Source organism: Lathamus discolor, chromosome W (genome assembly GCF_037157495.1).
Source record: "Lathamus discolor isolate bLatDis1 chromosome W, bLatDis1.hap1, whole genome shotgun sequence".
Lineage (NCBI taxonomy): Eukaryota > Metazoa > Chordata > Aves > Psittaciformes > Psittacidae > Lathamus > Lathamus discolor.
Genome location: NC_088908.1, coordinates 2,616,277 through 2,635,446, shown reverse-complemented (window position 1 = coordinate 2,635,446; position 19,170 = coordinate 2,616,277). Strand labels below are relative to the sequence as shown.

The window sequence follows — 19,170 nt, the reverse complement described above, 5'->3', positions numbered from 1 at the left end:
ACCCACCAGCATTTCATAAGACACCCCGAGCAGTATCTGCCCCACTACCCTGAGTGGCTATAAAAGTGGGATACACACTAAAAGCACTGCCACAATATCCACGTGAAATGCCACCCATCACATACAGTTACACTCCCATAAGGCACACACTCCCACAGGGCACACAGCCACAACATCCACGTGGAATGCCACCCGTCACATACAGTTACACTCCCACAAGGCACATACTCCCACAGGGCACACAGCCACAACATCCACGTGGAATGCCACCCGTCACATACAGTTACACTCCCACAAGGCACATAGGGAATTCCCTTGCCCTTGTATTTCGTAAAGCTATCCACTGCGGGAGGGGTAGCCGGACCTTCCCCCGCTTTCTGAGCTGCTTGACGGTTATACACAGACAAGACACAGGACAGAAAAACATAAACGCTTCGTCCGTCTCCGGCCGCTCCCCTCGCGGAGACTCGGAACCGCGGATTAGGACTCCACACTCGCTTCATAGCTACGCTACGTCTCAGTCACACAGAAACACATGGGATCCCACACACTCACACTATGGTTCCGCTTACCCTTCTCCTGCTTCCTACACAGTCATTAGCAGGTCCGTCCTGGCTCCCAAAACCTGGGATGCAGCGGAGACCTGGTGGGTTCGCCTACCCTTCACCTGCTTCCCTTAGCAGGTCCGTCCTGGCTTCCAAAACTTGGGATGCAGCGAAAACCCGGGCTCGCCCGTTCCGCCTTCAGGATTGCTCGCAGCCGCGCTATCGGTCGACGAGCCCCCAGCTTGCAAGCCCTATCTGCCAAGGGGAACTCCGCTGTGTGCCAGACGTCTCTGCACGCCTTACCAGCAGCCCCGGGCCACGCGTACGCCTTACAGGCCCCCTAAAGTACCTAAATTCCAAGCATACCGTTTCTCCGCAGCCGGCACAGGTTGTTGTCTGTCCCTGCAGTGAGCGGATGAGAAGCGGAGCTCCTCCAGGCAAGCGGCCTGGGGTGCCTAGGATGTCCGCTCCTCACCCGATCCTGCAGCTGAACAGAGGTCTCCTGCCTGGCTCGCCAAATTGATACGCGGATTGACTCCACAACTCGTTAAAGTTGTAAAGTAGGTATGCTTTATTCAGCGCTGAGGTGCATGGGCATAGTTCCTCCAAAGTATGCACACCCAGGGTCGTTTTTCCTTTACATTTATTCCCTTAAGGCATACATATGCATTAGATTACTGATGCGCCTATACATATTTAGTATCTGTCCCCGCTTCGTATTATAATGAGGTCCTTTGTGCCTGCGCAGTGCCCCCTCTGGTCATGGGCAGGGGTCTCAAGATGAAGTAAATGAGTCTTCCTCCTGTGGGCAGGGGTCCTCAAGATGAAGTAAATGAGTTTTCCTCTTCTTAAACTTTTCACCTTTTAATCTTCTGGCATGGCTTTTAGGGCTTAGTCAGTATCTCATCCATAAATCATCAGCTTCTCCCCCTTATCAATAGACCCAGACATTCGTATTTCCTTGTCAGTAGTTGCTTATCAGTAGAATCAGGCCTCTGTCTCCTCCCCTTATCAGTAGTTTGTGCCTTGTTCTGTTTAGTAAGCATGATAGGTGTTTACAACAGACAATACTTTTGTTTAAGCAAGGGATTCTTCTAACTCTCTTATACAATCCCCTGTATTGTTCCCTTGTACATTTATTAACCCTGTATCAGCTTATCAATAGAATCACTTGTCTGCTTTTCCTTATCAGTAGAACCAGTAGTTAGTGCCTTTGTTCTGCTTAGTAGGCATGATAGGTGTTTACTACAGACAATACTTTTGTTTAAGCAAGTGAATTCTTCTAACCCCCTTGTATATTGTTTAACCCTCTGCATCACTACAAGATGCAGGGGGCATCTTGTAGAAAGGGTTTTGGATTTTTTCTGGTATTTTGTGGGGAGTGAAGGCAATAAGATTTGCATGAAAAAGAGTTTGGGAATGAGCTCTGAGGCCTTGGTGCTTGACAAGCCCTGTTGTGATGAGTTGGAACCTTGAAGGACAGGGAAGGTAAACAAGCATGTCTTGGGAGGATGGCCCAGGATGTAGTTGTGGTGGGAATCTCAGTTGGAGGACAGAGGATGTGGGGGTTGTGAGAGGGTCTGCAACATTGTGATTGGACTATTTACCTGGAGAGTTTCACAGTGTCCAATGAGATTAAACATTGTACGTATGTGCAGGTTGGGAAAGTACCGAACAAGGGGATTAAAAGGGCTTGGTGATAATAAACAAGGATTTGAGTCTCTGCATCAACTTGAGTCCGTGTTGTGAAATGCCACAGTATTTGACTTATTTTGTGGCTTGTTATAGTGATGATTTTGGTCTTGTGATTTTGGTATTGGTGACAGGCTGTTATATCTGTGTTACTAATTGTTGTTTGTTTGATAGAATTTTAGTCTCTGTCTCAAGTGTTGTAGCTGTGTGGAGTGTGTATTTTGTGGCTTGTTATAGTGATGATTTTGGTCTTGTGACTTTGGTATTGTAGCAGACTGTTATAACTGTGTTATTGTTTGTTTGTGTCGTGGTTTAAACCCAATCACAAACCTCTTTCACTCACTCCCCCACTTCTTGCCCTCCCCCTGCTCCTGGAGGGACAGAGAGGAGAATCAAAAAGAATGCAACTCCCACGGGCTGAGATAAGAACAGTTTAGTAACTAAGGTATAACACAAACCACTACTGCTACCACCAATAATAATAATGATAAAGGAAATAACAAGGGAAGAGAATACAACACCTCAACACCAGCTGACCAATAACTCGCCCCACTCCCCCCAGCCGAGCACCGACCGATACCTCGTCCAACCCTGCCGTCCCCATGCCCTTCTGGGTAACTCCCCGTTACATCCTGGGCATGACGTGCTGTGGTATGGAATACCTCTTTGGCTAGTTTGGGTCAGGTGTCCTGTCTCTGCTTCCTCCTGGCCTCCCTTCTCCCTGGCAGAGCATGAGGCCAGACCAAACATTTGAGCAGCAACTGAAAACATCGGCATTATCAGCACTGTTCCCAGGCCAAAAGATCAAAACACAGCACTGCACTAGCTACTAAGAAGGAGAAAAATAGCTGCTACTGCTGAACCCAGGACAGTTTGATAGGTTAGTCTCTGTCTCAAGTGTTGTAACTGTGTAGAGTGTGTCTGTGGGATCCTGTGTGTGTGTGTGAATGCAGGATTGATAATGTAAAATCAGCAGAGTGGAGAGATCTTGGAAAAGAGTCCTTTAGGGTGTATTTTGGCACATTGGAAAGAACTGGGAGGGTTTCCTGGGGGCTCCGTAAATAAGAAAACATTGATAAAATATTGCAACCAATGGTGGCCTTTGTATACTTTGGAAGATCAGGAAAAATGGCCTGAAAATGGAACTTTGAACTATGATACATTGTTACAATTAATGTTGTTTTTGAGGGGGCAAGGAAAATGGGACGAAGTAATGTATGCAGTTATGTTTTTCACTTTAAGAAACCGCCCCAACTGACAGACGGAATGTGAAATTAATATACCTCCACCTGATCCCTTAATTTTGGCTTTGGAAAAGGACAGGGAAAAGCAGAAAGCTAATCTGAAGAGATTTTGTTCAGCCTGTGATATTGAGAAAAGATGTTTAAAGTTAAAAAAAAAAAAAAAAAAAAAAAAAAGTAAAACCAAGGGGGAAAGGAGGGGAGGTCGGGCAGCTCCTGTGTTTGAGCATGGGATTGTTATAAAAATTTCGTCTTAGCCATGATCTGATTCAATTATTTTATACTGCAGTTTTCCGGGAGCTCAAATTCCTTGGTTATTGCCTCTCTGTTCATTGATCTCACGAGACTGTCCAGGCCTACCACTCCCGAGCCACAAGTTGTGGGGTGCCCCTCATAAGAGTTATAGTCCCGAGCAGCCACAGAGATCACGTCGGGGTCACCAATTTTGTTATAAAAATTTCGTCTTAGCCATGATCTGATTCAATTATTTTATTACAATTGATTATATTACAATTGATTAATATCGAGAGGCAATAAGCAAGCAGCGCTGGGTGCGCCGGGGAGTCTCCGCTCCACCAGAGACGCACCGGAGTCTTTGGGGTCTAGTCTCTTATACTTCTTGGTCCGGGGTCTCAGCCAATCCCTTCTTCTGTACCCGGATGCCGACGTGGCCCCTTTCCATTACGAAATGGAAACACGAATATATACACAAATCATTCCTGTATACCTTACAGGATGAGTGCTGGGGCAGGTGGGCAGGTGGACAGGTAGGAACAGACAGGTTGACAGACTATGGTCCTGAGGGGATTGAGGGCTTGTCGGATAAATGCGGACGGGAATGAAGGAGGAAGCATGGAGAGCATGTGGGAGTCGGGAACAGGTATAAAATAAAAAGCTGAGTCGTGCTGTAGCCTCGGCTATGGTGGCTGCTTTGGGACAAGTAGAAACTGGTGGACGAGGGATGTCGGGCAGAGGTGGGGGAGTGGGTTCTTCTCCTGCCGGACTGGATTGCTGTGCGTGCTGTGGGGAGTTTGGATGTTGGAAGTGAGACTGCCATGGAGGGAGTTGCATAGGGTGGCTCCAGTGACTGAACTGGAATTAAACTGATGGGGACCTGGGGAATCTACCTGTCCTGGGTTCAGCAGTAGCAGTCATTTTTCTCCATCTTAGTAGCTGGTGCAGTGCTATGGTTTAGACTTTCAGCCTGGGAACAACACTGATAACACCGATGTTTTTAGTTGTTGCTCAGTAATGTTTACTCTGACCAAGGACTTTCTGAGTCTCATGCTCTGACAGGGAGGAGGGGAAGTTGGGAGGAAGTAGAGACAACACACCTGACCCAAACTAGCCAAAGAGGTATTCCATACCACAGCACGTCATGCCCAGTATATAAACTGGGGGCAATTACCCAGAAGTGCTAGATCACTGCTTGGGTCGGGCTGGGTATTGGTCAGCAGCTGATGAGGGGTTGTATTGTCTTCCCTTTTTATTTCCCTTATCATTATTATTATTGGTGGCAGTAGTAGTGATTTTGTGTTACACCTTAGTTACTGCACTGTTCTTATCTCAGACCGTGGGAGTTACACTCTTTTGATTCTCCTCCCTGTTCCTCCAGGAGTGGGGGGGAGGAAGGGGAGGGGGGGGAGTGAGCGACCGGCTGTGTGGTTCTGGGTTGCTGGTTGGGCTTAAACCACGACAGTTCTTTGTGGTGCCTAAAGTGGTGCCCGAAGGGTTGAGATAATGACAAATCTGACCAGAGTGTGTCTAATCGTATTTGTGATAAGCATTCATTGTTTTGGATTAATAGTCACTCATCACAATGCTGATTTATTGGCTCTCAAAGTTGTTGCTCTTGATCTCGGAGTTTCAGCATTTCGTGCCTTACTTACAGCCGGTATTTGCTGTGTTAGTGTTTATCGGCTGGGGGCCTGGGCTAAGTTTCTTGTTTCACTATACTTTATGGTAATGACTTCTAATACAATTGACATTGTATTACAAGTCATCATGAAACTGATCTGGCTTGCGTTCCTAGTGTGGTCACCACTTCTATACTGTGGGAGGTATATAATGGAAGTGTTTAGCAATTACACATCTTTTTCTCCCTCCTCGGGTGGTCAACCTGTGAAGAAGACATTCCCTTACATTCACAGCTCCCCACTGATGTGAGGAATAGTAACGGACTAAGGAAAGGGTTAAGAGTTTTCTTCAAACTATGTATTGATTGTCTTAACTTAGTATAGGGAAGAAGTATGTTCTTGTTCTTGCTAGTATTGTGGTTAAACTATAACACAGAATAGAATAGGTAGCCAAAACATATTGTTTAAAATCAGGGACCCTTTTCCCTCAAGAAGATGAATGTCTGAAAAGAACCTGTTTCAGCTAGTCTCTATAAGACTTGAGGTTGCCAGCTGATGAAACTGTGCCAAGGGTGAAAAGTGCATGGTGAGGAAGACCTCTTACTTCATCCAGAAGACCCCAGGCCGAGAACACCAGATGGCAGTGCACAAGCATAGAGGGGAGCGGAATGGTATTAATGAGTTCTTGGAACTAATTGTAATAATCTCCTCCTATGCTTGTGAAATCTGATGAATATGTATGTGTGTAATAAATATCTAGCTTGTTGAGCTCTCGGTGTGCGAGTTAGGAGGAGGGATCCTCCTTGCACCCAGCGCTGCAATAAGCATACCTGCTTTATAACTCTTTGTGAGTTATAAAGTTCTGTTCCATAAATCACCACCAGACTATTTACAGCATCATTTGAGAGTTCTGAAGGTTGTGAATAGCCGTTGGGTACCCTTGAGACCTGCCTGCTGATTGTGATGGGGATCAGCATGCTGGCACACACACAGAGTGTGTTTTACCCACGACCATTTCGTCTGATCTCGAAAGTTAAGCCTAGTTGGGTTTGGGTCTTGTCTAGGGTAAGACGACGATATAGGAGGAGCAAGAAGTTTTTTCCCAGGGCTGGACAGTCATGAATGGCAGGGTGTGTGGGATAGTATGCTCAAGTATATCAGCCAGAGGGCCCCTTCAGTGCTTTGCAACTTCACCACTGAACAAGTACAAAATCCTGAAAAACTAGTAAAACGCTTAAATGAGGTGTGTTGTCATCCTGGTCATACCAGAGAGGGACAGATCACGGCAACGTGCTGGGGCTTGGCCTATGCTTACAGAGCCCTGTTCAACACTATCAAGCACCTTCAAAAGGAAAAAAAAATGTCTCTGGCTCTGATGGCAAAGCGCAGACAGCACAGCTACTCCAGCTCCAAGCACAGCAGCTACACCAACCCCAGTGAAAAGGATAGCACAGCTGCTCCAGGTCCAAGCACAGCAGCTACACCAATCCCAGTGAAAAGTACAGCACCTACTCAAACCCTGACAACAAATACTGCAGTCACTCCAACCACAGTGATAAGCACTGCAGCTAAACCAGAGGACCAGCTTGTGCCAATATCGGTTGCCCCTGTATGCAAGGGGAAAAGCAGAAAGGAGGCAAGAAAGATGGAGAAACAATGTACTAACTACCCAGGACATCATTTGATCAGGAGTTACTATTACATGAATCAGAGGAAGAAGAAGAAGAAGAGGTGACAGCTCAACCCAGGACCTCAACCAAGCTACAGAATATGCAAAAAGATTTTACACATCAACCAGGGAAGCACAACATAACCTGGTTGCTCCGATGCTGGGACAATGGGGCCAATGGTCACAAACTAGAAGGTACAGAAGCCAAGCAGCTGGGATCACTTGATAGGGAAGGGGGAATTGACAAAGCAATTGCAAGAGAGAAAAAGTCCCTCAGCCTTTGGAAGCAGCTCTTGTCAGCTGTGAAAGAAAGGTTTCCATACAAGGACGATGTTATGAGTCGTTCGGCCACGTGGACTACTCTAGAGAAAGGCATCCAGTCTCTGAGGGAATCAGCCATTGTAGAGATGTTCTCTCGCAGGCTGGATGCTGAGAATGCACCCACAGATCCAGATGAAGTCGAATGTACACAACCCATGTGGCTGAAATTTACATGGAATGCACCATCATCACATGCCCATTCATTGGCAACAGAAACCTGGAATGACATAGTACCACTAACAGTGGATGAAATGGTTCATAAACTCTGAAGACAATCTCACCCCTTCCATCATTTCAGCTGTGGAAAAACTGTCCCAGGAGTTCAAATAACTGAGAGATGATCTATCCGAACTATCCAGCTCCCCACATGCACCAACATAAGTCTCAGCTATTAACAACTATGTCCTACTGCTTGAGAGAGAAGATATGAGGTATATGCCATGGGCGACCCTATGGTTTTACCTGCGGGATCACGGAGAAGATATGAGGAAGTGGGATGGAAAACCTACCTCAGATCTGGAGAAACGGGTGAGTGAATTGAAGAGGAGAGCAAAGGTCAAGGCTGATCATCTCATGAAAGCTGTGACTTCAGTCTCTGGTGAGCAGGTTCCCAGATGGAGTGGAAGAGCTGATTTTAATCCAGCTCCTGTGATAAAGACTAATCCCTGTCAACAGGACATAAGTGACCAGTGTTGTGGTAACTATTAGAGGGGCCCTGCCTCCAGCCAGGTGGAGGTAGGGGACAATCGGATTAACTGTTCTATTTGGATCAGATGGCCTGTCACATCAGTCCCACAGAAGTATAAGGCTCTAGTAGATACCAGTGCACAGTGTACCCTGATGCCATCAAGCTGTCAAGTGGTAGAACCCATTTATATTTCTGGAGTGACAGGAGGATCCCAAGAGTTGACTGTACTGGAGGCTGAAATCAGCCTGACTGGGAGGAAATGGCAAAAGCACCCCATTGTGACTGGTCCAGAGGCTCCATGCATCCTCGGCTTAAACTACCTCAGGAGAGGGTACTTCAAAGACCCAAAAGGGTACCGATGGGCTTTTGGTATTTCTGCTTTGGAGACTGAGGAAATTGAGCAGCTGTCCACCTTGCCTGGTCTCTCAGAGAGAGACTTCTTCTGTTGTGGGGTTGCTGAAGGTTGAAGAACAACAAGTGCCAATAGCGACCACAAAAGTGCACCGGTGGCAATATTGCACAAACCGAGACTCCTTGATTCCCATCCATAAGCTGATCCGTAGACCAGAGAGCCCACTCACCCTTTAATAGCCCCACATGGCCAGTGTGAAAGTGTAACGGAGAGTGGAGACTAACAGCAGACTATCATGGCCTGAATGAAGTCACACCACCATTGACTGCTGACCATACCGGACGTACTAGAACATCAACATGAACAGGAGACAAAGGCAGCAAAGTGGTATGCCACAACTGATATTGCCAATACATTTTTCTCAATTCCTTTGGCAGCAGACTGCAGGCCACAGTTTGCATTTACTTGGAGGGGTGTCCAGTTCACTTGGTACCAACTGCCCCAGGGGTGGAAACACAGCCATCACAACCATCTGCCATGGACTGATCCAGACTGCACTGGAACAGGGGCAAGCTCCAGAACACCTGCAATACATTGATGACATTACTGTGTGGGGTGATACAGCGGAAGAAGTTTTTTGAGAAAAGGATGAAAATAATCCAAATCCTGCTGAAAGCCAGTTTTGCCATAAAACGAAGTAAGGTTAAGAGACCTGCACAGGAGATTCAATTTTTGGGAATAAAGTAGCAAGATGGATGTCGCCAGATCCCCACAGATGTGATCAACAAGTTAACAGCAATGTCTCCACCAACTAATAAGAAAGAAGCACAAGCTTTCTTAGGTGCTGTGGGGTTCTGCAGAATGCACATCCCAAGTTACAGTTTGATTTTAAGCCTTCTCTATCATGTGATCTGGAAGAAAAGTGGTTTTAAATGGGGCCCTGAGCAACAACAAGCCTTTGAGCAAATTAAACGAGAGAGTTCATGCAGTAGCCCTTGGACCAGTCCAGACTGGGACAGATGTAAAAATTATATTCTACACCACAGCCAGGGAGAATGATCCTACCTGGAGCCTCTGGCAGAAATCTTCAGGGGAGACTCGAGGTCAACCCCTCGGCTTTTGGAGTTGGGGATACAAAGGATCTGAGGCCAGCTATAACCCAACTGAAAAAGAGATACTGGCAGCCTATGAAGTGGTTCGAGCTGCTTCAGAAGTGATTGGTACTGAAGCACAGCTGCTTCTGGCACCCCGGTTGCCTGTGCTGGGCTGGATGTTCAAAGGCAGGGTCTTCTCTACACATCATGCAACTGATGCTATGTGGAGTAAATGGGCTGCACTAATTACACAACAAGCTCGAATAGGAAATCCCAGTCGTCCAGGAATTCTGGAAGTCATCATGGACTGGCCAGAGGGCAAAGATTTTGGAATGTCACCAGAGGAGGAGGTGATGCTTGCTGAAGAGGCCCCACCATATAATAAACTGTCAGAAAGTGAAAAGCAATATGCCTTGTTTACTGATGGGTCTTGTCATATTGTTGGAAAGCATCGGAGATGGAAGGCAGCTGTATGGAGTCCCCAGTGACAAGTTGCAGAAAGAGCTGAAGGAGAGGGCGAATCGAGTCAGTTTGCCGAGGTGAAAGCCCTGGCCCTGGACATTGCTGAACAGGAAAGGTGGCAAGTACTTTATCTCTATACTTACTTCCAGGTTAAAGGTGGGACCTGCTGCGAAATCATGGCCCCTAGGAAAAATCCATATTTAAATGTACTCCCCATTGGCTTAAACAGTCTCTGCCCCATAGGGTAGGAGATCCACGTAACACATAAGGCCTGATCAAGGCAGATCTACCTTCTGGTCCAAAAATAACAACAAGCTCTCTGCTCTGCTTTGGAGAGGTTTGACCACCAATTCCCAATAAGGAAATACAGAGATACATGAAATTTATTGGACTCAACAATTAACTTTGGACCGACCCCAGTTCCCCTCTACTTTAAAATCATGGGGGACAAACATTACTTTTGCAAGGAATTGTTGATAGTGGAGCAGATGTTACAGTCATTTCTGCATCACAATGACCCCATCATTGGCCATTAATGGACGCTCAGGCCTCATTATCGAGAATTGGTGATCAAACCTCTCCTATACAGTGCCATTTTGGGGGTTCTAAGAAGTTTGAACAGGGGAAAGATCATGTTAAGGTACGTAATCTTGAAACTCATGAATGGTTGGCCTGTTCCCTTTAATAACCTGGGGACAAGGGTATGCTTGTGTTTCCACAGATAAAGGACCTCATTGGGTCCCTGTAGGATGGGTTCATCCCGCCTTGTCTTCTGTCTCTTCATCACAAGAGGACTGACCCTATTGTGGTTTCCTGTCCAACCAAAAGAGAACATTAGCCTATACGACAGGACAAGATGTTCTGTGCCTGTTGGTTGCCACACCTACGAGTCCTCTCAGACTGCTGTTGGAAGCAATGGCAGCCTTGAATCCTGTGGACACATGGGATGTGGCTGTGTTGTTATACCCCCCAGCCAAGAAATTGATTTGTTAAGATCTGTAAAAATGGATATGTATCTGTATTTTCATTATATAGTTCGAAGCCAATTGTTAGTGCAGAATGTTAACTGCTCTTTAACTGTTTATTTGCTAGGCTAGGAGCACGAGTGAGAAAATTGTATTGAGTGTTTGTTACTTTTTATTAGCTTATACAGTTTCTTATTAATCGATCCTTAAGCAGGTGTTGATAGTGAATATACAAAACAAAGAAGGGGGAGATGTGGGGAGTGAAGGCGATAAGATTTGCATGAAGAACAGTTTGGGAATGAGCTCTGAGGCCTTGGTGCTTTGACAAGCCTTGGGGCGATGAGCTGGGGTGTTGAAGGCCTGAGGATGTGGGGGTTGTGAGAGGGTCTGCAACATTGTGATAGGACTATTTATCTGGAGTGGCCAATGGGATTGAATGTTGTAAGTATGTGCAGGTTGGGAAAGTACCGAATAAGGGGGTAAAAAGGGCTTGGTGGTAATAAACAGAGATTTGAGTCTGCATCAACTTGAGTCTGTGTCATGAAATGCCACACTCCTCAGAGGGCGAATCTGTGGAGGAGACATCCTCCCATATCTTCCCCCTCTTCACCAGGCTATTTACAGTAGCATTTGAGAATTTTAAAGTTTTCAATATCCTTTGAATACCCCTGAAACCAAACAGGCCACCACAATGTGCTGGGCCCTGCCCCATGCCTACTGAATCCTGCTCAATACTATCCAGCACACTCAAGGGGTAAAGAAGGTCTCTGGATCTGATGGCAAAGCAACAGACACTGCAGCTACTCCATCCCTGGCAACAGGCACTGTGGCCACTCTAACCCTGGTAGCAGGCACTGTGGCTGAATGAAAAAACAATCCATGCCACTATTAGTCACCCCTGAACAGAAGAAGAAATGGATACAAAAGACAGCTCGTGTAGTGAAACAGGACAAAGCAGTGCCAGCACAAGAAACAGAAGAAGAGGCAGAACCAGAGGTAACCTCTTGATCCCTGTCCCTGAGTGAGCTGTGGCATATACAAAAAGATTTCAGCCATCATCCAGGTGAGCACATTATCACCTGGCTGCTCCAATGCTGGGACTTAGAGGGTAGGGAACCCAAGCAGCTGGGATCACTTTCTAGGGAAGCAGACATTGACAAGGTGATTGGACAAGAGAACTGAACCCTCAGCCTCTGGTGTCAATTTCTATCAGCTGTGAAGGAAATGTATCCCTTCAAGGAAGATGTTATATGTAACCCAAGGAAGTGGACAGCAATGGAGAGAGGTATTTAGTACCTTAGGGAATTAGCTGTACTAGAGATGGTTTACTTTGATCCAGAGAATGTACAGATACCACAGATCCAGACAGAGTCCAGTGCATACTAGTCATGTGGTAGAAAGTGGTACAAAGTGCATCATTGTCATACGCCAACTCACTGGTAATATTGATCTAGAAAGACCCAGGTGAACCAAGGGTGAATGAATTAGCTTTTTTGTTATGAATATGGAATACAGGAAAAAAGCTCCCCAACTTCATTTAGCCACATTATGAATGCATGCTTGAGGAAAACAGTTTTCTGTGCAAAAGCAAAAATAACTCCAAGAACTGAAAAACCTAGTGGAGGCATAGAAAACTTGTTTGGCTATCCCCGAGCAATATTTTACAGCAATTTCCATTTACTTGCATGACAAAACAAGGCCAGAGGAGAGCTTACTTTTCCAAGGGGTCAGTCCTTTTTTCCAAATTCTTATGGAAGCATAAGGCTTGAATGTCTTGCGCATCTATTTTAGGAGGTAGAAGTCCTTGCAACCCAAGCATTTGTTGTTCATATAACATAAAGGCCACACCCTGAAAACAGGAGAGGTGAGAAATAACTAGCGATTCTTCCTCTAGAATTTCTACTTATAATGTATTTCTATTTGCCATTTCAAACTATCCATTGCATCCTTTTCTCATGGCAGGTGCCACAACAGGCAGGGTTTGGATATATTTGCCTCTGCTGGGGTTCTCTTCATCCTTTGTGGGTATACCTTTTGACCACAGCTTTTCCACATCTCTGAGACCTCATGCCCTTTGCCAGATTTCATTTTCCTCTGTGAAACTAGAGAACAACTAAGAGATCCCACTGCAGGCAGGCTAAAGTTTTAAAGTAAAATAACAGCTGCTTCTCAAATTGTTTCATAGGAACATAAGGTTGATCGAGAACATGTGCACAACCCAGTCTGGTCCCCTCAATCACAGACAGTAATATTTAGTCCACAGAGGTTTATCTGAATTGCTCCATTTGATGCTTTTTTCTACATGCTTTCAGTAATCCAGACAGATCCCAAAGTTACTGAATTGCCCTAATGCTTCTATTGAGATCACAATTTGACCCAAATACTTAATTTTTACTCAGGGATAGAACTAATCTATTTGTATTCATCTGTAATGGTCTACTAGCAGAAAGTGTAATTTGGAACAAATTTCAGAAGAGTTAAACTGCAAAAATATCCCATTTCCATTCTTCTCTGTTTCAAGGTGGATGAAGAGTTTAATTTATTGTTATTTAAATACTAATTTGAATTACTTAAGAATAATATTCTATAAAACTGCCTTTTCACTTAGTACACAAAACAGCCTGCTGTGAGCTACCTGCTAGTGGAAACGGACAGGCATCTTCATGGGGCAGTTACTTCCTAGGCATAACTTTTCAAGGAGTTAACTAATCTGAGTCCAGATTCACAGCCAACATGTCTCAAAGAGCTGACCCAATTTCCCACAACAACTGATCCCACTTTAAGTTTGCTTCTTCTAAAAGAGCAGTAATAAACTTTCCTTATTTCTAACTGAGTCAAGTTCAGTGAATGACTAAATCACTATTTGCAAATGCAGGAGCTGACAATGCAAAAAAGCCTTTGCTGTGCCAAGGCTGTGCATCCATCTGTGAGTAAAAGTAGAATCTGAAAGGGAAAGGTCTGCTAGTTGCAGTGTTCTGAAAGAGATGGAAACAATAAACATCAGTTCTGCTCCCAAACAATACTTCATTTTTTTACTAAAGTGCAGGTTTAAATCACAGGTTTAAACTAACAATAGTGTGTGTGGCTTTAAACTAACATAGCAATACAGCAAACTGTTCGAACTTGCTAACACATAGAGAGAAAGGAATGTTCAGCTGATGGAGGAAGGAACATAATGGGATTAATAACAGCTATTAATAACAAATAAGACCAGGGATGCTAGCCTTTAAGATAGCAGAGTGGCACCCAATGTGGAGAGAGACTGAAAGAGAACAGAAGCAAAGACTTACCAACTGCTGACTCAGCACTAGGACCTTGTGAGCATGCGCAGGCACTGAGGTCATTCAGTAAACACATTGAGGAAGACTATCAATGGCCATCAGAGACCCCCACTCAGCAAGAAAGCACATGCTTAATTAGGTTGCAAATATTATAATTAGTTCCTGGGAAAGCTATGAATATGCATGAGAATGCTAAATACACAGCCACAATTTGGCACAGGGACCCTCTGCCGTGTTTCCCGTGGATATGGGGAGTCTCTGGGACCTTCACGCTGGCACTGGGGGAATTTCCCTGAAAGGTACCACAGCTTGTCGGACTGACTCTGGACCTCGCTAAGACCCCTGATTTTATTTCTTTAAAAAGGCATTCTTTCTGGTTCCTTACCACATTAGTTGCAGAGGATGCCCTGCACGGTGGGTAAAAGGTAGTCTGGTTCTGGTTTTGGTTGTCCAGATTCTGGTATCTGGGTGGAGATCAGGATCATGGGTACCACTGCCTCCAAAGGGGGAATCCTGAAAAGGTCCCTGTTGGGTTGTGTCATGAAAGGAAGACTTGGACGACTCAATATGAGTTAACAGCAAGCTTCGTTTATTGGGCTTCTACCTTCGGTTAATATAACAGTAAATATGCAAATACTAGGCACTTGATTGGTTCTGGCACAAATAAGGCATTGCGTAAGCTCTACATTTTTGCAGCTACACCGTGCACCCCCCCACCATCCTCTTTCTCATGCACTTATCGCTTAGTGTCCTTGGCTGTGATTGGTCATAGTATATTGCTGTTTGCCAGTGTCCTTCAGTTCCTCATTATCTGGCGTGAGAAGTCTGCACCATGTTCTACACAGATGTCTTGTTTCAGCTCGTCGATGGGAACGTGACCTTTTTCGACAAGCCAATCCCCCACAGGGTTGCATTTTGCAACACTGGAATCTGGGTGGAGGTCAGGATTTTGAAGAAATCCTCATTGGGTTGCATTTTGCAACACTGGAAACAAATTGGTGAACCCCCGGGTGGCTCAGTTATTTTGGAGACTTTGAAACAAAATGGTGGACCCCCAGGTGGTTCAGTTACTTGGGAGACTTTGGTAAAATACTGTAATCAGTGGGCAATCATTGAACAAACTTGATTTTGGAGAAAAGTGGCCTGTGAACAGCACAATTAATTACAATACTTTGTTACAATTGATGTTATTCTTGAGATGAGAAGGAAAGTGGGATGAAGTAGCTTATGCAGAAATGCTTTTCACTTTGAGAAATCATCTGGAATGGCAAAAGGATTGTAATTCTAATCTTGAACCCCAGGACCAGTTAGTATTGTCCTTGGAGAAAGATAGTAAAATTCACTTAAACGCTGTTGCTTTTTATGCAGCATAGGACAGTTATGCACTAAACATTTGAGGAATGTGGAAGAGGATTTGATGGTAGCCCTCCGGAGAAGGGGTACTGTGAATAACAGGGCCGAAGGTGCTGACAATGAGAAACAAGCACAAGAACAGGCACAGGCACTGGAAAGGGGAGATGTTAGAGGGGGCTGAAGGATTTTGCCTTACAGCAAGGCAATCTAGGGAAAACAAGGGGAAACTGTGATTGCGCCTGTAAGACAAGCTGTGGGCAATGATGGTCTGGTCACGGTAAAGACTCCCTTTACCATTATAGATTTGAATATTTGGAAACAAGTGGCTGGTAATTACGCATCATGTTTTTGAGAGTGTTGACAGGGATATGATAATCTGTATGGTTTGGACCGCAGTAGAGTAAAAAATAATGGCAAGCACATTGGCAGGTATAATGAATCTTCACGTACCTACTGCCGATCCTAACTGGGACCCTAATCAGGACCAGGATAGGCAGGCTTTGAAACAATATCAGAGGTGGATTTTATTCAGTATTAAGAATGCGGTCCCCAAGGCAGTGAACTGGTCTAAGCTATATGAAATAAGGCAAGATATAAATGAATCAAAGGACAGAAGGAAGGAAGGAAGGAAGGAAGGAAGGAAGGAAGGAAGGAAGGAAGGAAGGAAGGAAGGAAGGAAGGAATTAAGCCATTTAATAAAAGGTCAATCTACAGAAGATATAAGGAAAAATGTACAAAAGCTTAAGGGGCAGGACCAATATCATTTGGGAAAAATAATGAATGTGGCCTGGGAGACCTATCAATTGGACCACCATTGCTCTGGTGCAAGTTTCCTGAAATGGTTCAAATGGTGGTGGAAAGGGGTTCAAGTCCCTAATTATTAATATATATTATTAATATAATTATTAATATAATACGGTATTGTGTATTGTGGGTTATAGTGTGTCAAGTTTCAACTAGGAATCACTCATTGTATATGTGGGGATATAAGATAAACTCTGGAGTAAAATCAGAGTGTTTAGAAAAAAAATATAAATATTGTTTTCTGTAACTCTCACCCAGGAAAACAGGAAAAAAGGGAGCAGCCCAGGAGGAAAGAGTTGGAAAGAGGGATTACATGGAAAAGTTTATGAACAGACTCCACTGGCTGCACTGGAAGAGAGAATGCCATCAGAATCAAAATAAACACTGGAGATTTAGTGGGATTTCAGGACAGGCAGAGAAAATGATTGCTTTAGAGGAAGATTAAGGAGGACCGGGGGAAGATTCAAAACTCTCCACAACAGCCCCTGGTTACAGTTAGGTGAGGAGTGATAAGGTAAAATTTCTTGTAGAAACAGAAGCTACTTATTCTATTATAAATACTTGTAAAGAGTAATTAAGCAAACAAAGACCTTCAGTCATTGGTGCCACAGGGTGGACAGGAACCCGGCCTTTCTTTAAATTTTAGAAATTGGCAACCAGATGTTGAACCATCAATTTCTTTCCATGCCTGAGTGCCCCGTGCTGTTATTGGATAGAGATATACTGAGTAAATTACATGCATAAATTAGGTTTAAAGAAAGAAAATTCAGATACATGTTTGTTGTGGTTTAAACAAAGTCAGCCATAAATCATGCAGTCACTCTCTCACTCCTCCCTTCTTGCCCTCCCCCTACTCCCAGAGGGACGGAGAGGAGAATCAAAAGAATGCGAATCCCATGGGTTGAGATAAGAACAGTTTAGTAACTAAGGTATAACACAAACCACTACTGCTGCCACCAATAATAATAATAATAATAATAATAATAATGGAAATAACAAGGGAAGAGAATACAACACCTCACCACCAGCCAACCGATAACTCGCCCCACCCCACCCGACCGAGCACCGACCGATACCTAGTCCAACCCCACAAGTCCTAGCCCTTCCGGGTAACTCTCTGTTACATCCTGGGCATGACATGCTGTGGTATGGAATACCTCTTTGGCTAGTTTGGGTCAGATGTCCTGTCTCTGCTTCCTCCTGGCTTTCCCTCCTCCCTGGCAGAGCATGAGGCTCAGAAAGTCCTTTGTCAGACTAAAACATTTGTGTTATCAGCTCTGTTCACAGGCAGAAAGTCAAAACAGAGTGCTGCACCAGCTACTAAGAAGGAGAAAAATGACTGCTACTGCTGAACCCAGGACAATATTCCTGATGAAAAGTCTGTGTAGACCCAAGTTTTTATGCTAAAGAAACCAGCCACTGATCCGGATATACCAGAGGAAGTGGAGAATACACACCACAAGTATGGGCTGCTGAAGCACCAGGACGATCATGAAATGCAGAAGCAGTAACTATTCATCTGAAACCAAACATCAGATTGGTAAGAGAGAAACAATATCCTATAAAACTGGAAGCAAGAAAAGGACTAGAGCATCTAATACAAAATTTTATTGAATACTTTGGGACAAAAATGGACTGTATTTGTACCTCACATGGTAACAACCATTCTGGAACAGAAAAGCAGTCATTGGCTTTCCCCAAGCAGGCTGTTAAAATATCAGGCTGTGCTTTTAGAACAAGAGGATGTAGAATTGAAAGTAACTAACCTTTTGAACCCAGCAGTGTTTTTGACAGCTGATCCAGAAGCAGGAAAGCTGACTCACAGCTGTTTACAGACTATTGAGCAGGTGTATTCTAGTCATACTAACCTGCAAGATACATCCCTGAAGGATGTGAATTATGAACTGTTTGTGGATGGTAGCAGCTTTATGAAAATGGAAACCGGAAAGCAGGATACACTGTGGTAACCAAACATAAGATAATAGAGGCTAAAACCCTGCATTCCCCTCCCTCCTCCCCCAACACATCAGCACAGAAAGCCAAGCTGATGGTGCTACTGAGAGTTCTGGAATTGTCAGAAAGTCAAAATTTGCTTTTAAGACACAAGCCTTAACAATTACTTAACAGTTACAAGCCCTACCAATTACTTTAAGGACATGAATACAGCCAGGAAGGAATCATGTGAGTCCATATGAACTCCATATGAACGTATGAGTGGCCTTTTGTTCCTGGTGATATGTCTTTGCAGGGAAAACATGATCTCAGACAATACCTGCTGGCACTGGGTAAAACTTAGTTCTGCTAATATCTTGGTAGGACATTACACACACTGTAGCTGGAAAATGCAATTCCAGATTAAGGGACCCCAAACTGGCTATTGGAATGATCCAAAGGGAAAGGGTGGTATTGGTTGTGTAATAATACTGATAGAAAAGCTCTTCCTCCAGGATGGACTGGAAAATGTACATTGGGTGTTGTACTCCTGGCTGCTATACAGGCATTACAGGTAGAGGTATCCAGCCTATCCCAAGTAACATTGCACATAGACCAGAACAGCAGAATATCCACAGACCTAGCAGAAATCTGGAAGCAGATGAAGATCTTGCATCAGGCCATGTGAGATGATACTAACTGGGGATTTAAAGAATTATGGCATGGACTTACTTCTTGGCTACCAAACTGGATATTGTTAAAAAACATGTTTGTGATCATTATAGTAATAATTTGTGTCTGTATCCTAGCATGTATCATAACTCAATTTTGCAGTTGCTGATCACAATGGTGTATTAGAATCAAATATGGGTAAAGGGTATAGAATAAAACTTACAGAGAGCCTGTAACTCAGAA

At 44.4% G+C, this 19,170-nt stretch overlaps 1 long non-coding RNA gene across 1 annotated transcript in view; it reads left to right on the top strand.

Annotated features, from left to right (window-relative positions):
• The window catches only part of LOC136004470 (uncharacterized), a 72,102-nt gene extending 52,932 nt beyond the window's left edge, over positions 1-19,170 (top strand). The window contains exon 5 of the long non-coding RNA XR_010608476.1: positions 17,599-19,170. This is a non-coding gene — a long non-coding RNA (uncharacterized LOC136004470). The remainder of the gene's footprint in view (positions 1-17,598) is intronic.